The following is a 3,803-nucleotide window of genomic DNA, read 5'->3' on the forward strand; positions in this document are numbered from 1 at the left end:
GTGTGTGGTGTTCGATTAGAAAGATATAATTTCTAAGTCCGGATTAGTGCTGTCAGTGGGGCCGCCGCTAACAGGTCCTGCACGGCCACCGTGGGGCTTGACTTGGCGCTATTCCGGACTTGGGGCGATCACGATGTCCCCGTGCGGGACTTAGAAGATGGAAGAACACAAGTACCCTTATCCCATGACTTGTGAGCGATTGGCATACGTTACCACATGAAGAGAAAAATTGGCTAAGTCCCGGATCCATATTATATGAAGAGAAAAATCGGCTAAGTCCCGGATCCATATTATATGAAGAGAAATATCGGCTAAGTCCAGGATCCATATATAATAACCTAATAATCGGCTAAGTCCAGGATCCATATAATATGAAGAGAAAAATCGGCTAAGTCCGAGATTGGGTCTGTCAGAAATACACTTCCAAGTTACCACACAAGCAAGCAAGATGGCCTAGTGATGGATCCATATGATATGAGGAGAAAAATCGGCTAAGTCCCAGATTGGGTCTGTCAGAAATACACTTCCAAGTTACCACACAAGCAAGCAAGATGGCCTAGTGAGGGATCCATATAATATGAATAGAAAAATCGGCTAAGTCCGAGATTGGGTCTGTCGGAAATACACTATCAAGTTACCACACAAGCAAGCAAGATGGCCTAGTGATGGATCCATATGATATGAAGAGAAAAATCGGCTAAGTCCCAGATTGGGTCTGTCAGAAATACACTTCCAAGTTACCACACAAGCAAGCAAGATGGCCTAGTGATAGATCCATATGATATGAAGAGAAAAATCGGCTAAGTCCTAGATCCATATAATATGAAGAGAAAAATCGGCTAAGTCCCAGATTGGGTCTGTCAGACATACACTTCGAAGTTACCACACAAGCAAGCAAGTTGGCCTAGTGATGGATCCATATGATATGAAGAGAAAAATCGGCTAAGTCCCAGATTGGGTCTGTCAGAAATACACTTCCAAGTTACCACATAAGCAAGCAAGATGGCCTAGTGATGGATCCATATAATATGAAGAGAAAAATCGGCTAAGTCCCAGATTGGCTCTGTCAGACATACACTTTCAAGTTACCACACAAGCAAGCAAGTTGGCCTAGTGATGGATCCATATGATATGAAGAGAAAAATCGGCTAAGTCCCAGATTGGGTCTGTCAGAAATACACTTCCAAGTTACCACATAAGCAAGCAAGATGGCCTAGTGATGGATCCATATAATATGAAGAGAAAAATCGGCTAAGTCCCAGATTGGCTCTGTCAGACATACACTTTCAAGTTACCACACAAGCAAGCAAGATGGCCTAGTGATGGATCCATATAATATGAAGAGAAAAATCGGCTAAGTCCCAGATTGGGTCTGTCAGAAATACACTTCCAAGTTACCACACAAGCAAGCAAGATGGCCTAGTGATGGATCCATTTGATATGAAGAGAAAAATCGGCTAAGTCCCAGATTGGGTCTGTCAGAAATACACTTCCAAGTTACCAGACAAGCAAGCAAGATGGCCTAGTGATGGATCCATATGATATGAAGAGAAAAATCGGCTAAGTCCGAGATTGGGTCTGTCAGACATACACTTCCAAGTTACCACACAAGCAAGCAAGTTACCACATGAAGAGAAAGCCGGCAAAGTCCGGGAATGTTACCACATGAACTGGAAAATGGGCAAAAACCTACCTTCACAGGGAACGTGAATAACTAAGGCTGTAGACATCGGATCGACAAGCCAAAGACTGATATGGAAAAGAAATGAGTAGTACTAGCTTTCCTGAGAGTTGCAGAGCTTAGACTGCATATGAACGGAAGTTATTAAGCGTCAAAGTCAGAAAAGTTGCCCGAAGGAACACAAGTTCCAACTTAGAGCATGAATACCGCCTAGACGGTAAGAGGTACGGCCAGGCTGAGGAATAAGAAAATGTTGGCCAACATGTTCCCTAACTATCCCCCGAAGACCGCAAAGCAATCCAACATCAACCAAGAAAGTTATAGCCCGATCAAGGAAACACCTACTTTGCACCGATATTGCACCAAATATATGTACCAAGCACCTTCGGTTGCATACCTGCAGGGGCTTACCATAGTAGGCCATGGAAGACCGATGTACCGAACATAATCACTTTCTATCTCCTCGGGTGTTGGAGATAGCGCTTTGCGGTAAAAGAACGAAAGTTAGACCATATCTTGGTGCATCTTTTTGCCCGAGAACACAAGACCCTATCTACCAAGGCAAGAAAGTTGTGTGGGGACAAAATGTCCATAAGTGCCCAAAGTGGCACACTTGAACCATATATTCGAGAAAAACACAAGTGTGGGCCCGAGCTAGCGAGTTGAAATGTTCCGACCGTCAGTAGCCCTAATCAAGGCGCACTTATTATTATATGGGGCCAAAGTGCCAGCTAGTCTCCAAGTGGGCCATATGGGTGTTCTAAGGTTTGCACCCAAATGAGGAAAAAACAGGGTAAGGTACGGTGTACCTCGAATAACTCGGGCTGTGGATGGCCGAGCAAGACAAACGACATAGCGTTGGAAAGGTCTCAATGAGACCTAACTACCCTGATAATATGAAGGCATAGACTTGAACGACCGAGAATTTATTAGGTGCACAAGTGGTGAAGTTGCACCAAAGTCCGTGTTACCCGAAGTGGTACACGAACACCCAATATTCGACCAAAACACAAGTTTGCGCACGAGCTAGCGAGCTACATTGTTCTGACCGTCAGTAGCCCTTACCAAGACACGCATTTGATTATATGGGGCCAAGCCGCTAGCTCGACTCGAAGTCGGTCATATGGTTGGTTGATGGTTTGGACCGACCACGTGGTGTACCAAGGTGATGTACCTTTCATGAATTAAAACTCTGGCTGTATGGCACTGAGCGACAAGCTAAGGTGTGATTTGGAATAGTCTTGAGTGGGACTATTTAGGAAAAATGCGAACAAAAAATCACAAAGTCCTTGGGCGAAGCTATTAGCGAAACATAGAGCAAATTGGTACCAAAAACTATGGAAATGGGACTTGAGTCAAAAATAACCGCAAGTTGGAGAAGAGATAGCAAGCTTGCGTAGAACAATTATATTTGGTGCATGGTATCACCAACAAAAAAGTATATGGGGCCAAGGTGCTGGCTGGCCTCCAAAGTGGAGATATGGGCGATCCAAAGTTTGTACCCAAGTACGAACAAGTATGGAAAAAACAGGGTAAGGTACCAAGTACCATTAATAACTTCGGCTGTAGATGGCCGAGCGAGGCAAACGGCTCACCGTTGGAAAGGTCTTGGGGAGACCTATCTACCCTGAAAGTTTCATGAGGCTGAGTTGAAATACCACGGAGATAGTAGGTGATGATGGTCCAATTCGGGGACCAAGTCGCAGGAAATGGCACTTGACCAAAATCACCCTTGGAAGGTGAATACCGGCTTACCGGTAAGAGATAGCGACTTGGCGTAGAATATTCATAAGTTGGGCGTGTAGAGACGCAACTTTCATTATATGGGGCCAACCCGGTCAGGGTGCTCCAAGTCGGTCGTTTGGTCGGTTTATGGTTTGGGCCGACCACGTGGTGTACCAAGTTGAGGTACCTTTCATGAATTATAACTCGGTCAGTTTGCCACCGAGCGACAAGTTTCGTTGTGATTTGGAATGGTCTTGAGTGGGACTATCAAGCAAAAATACAAACAGAATATCAGCTTGTCCATGGCCGAAGCTATTAGTGAAACATATAGCAAAATGGGTCCAAAAACGAATGAAATGGGACTTGGACCAAGAATAACGGCAAGTTGGAGAAGAGA

The sequence above is a fragment of the Anopheles coustani genome (genome assembly GCF_943734705.1).
Source record: "Anopheles coustani chromosome X unlocalized genomic scaffold, idAnoCousDA_361_x.2 X_unloc_30, whole genome shotgun sequence".
NCBI classification, from domain to species: Eukaryota; Metazoa; Arthropoda; class Insecta; order Diptera; family Culicidae; genus Anopheles; species Anopheles coustani.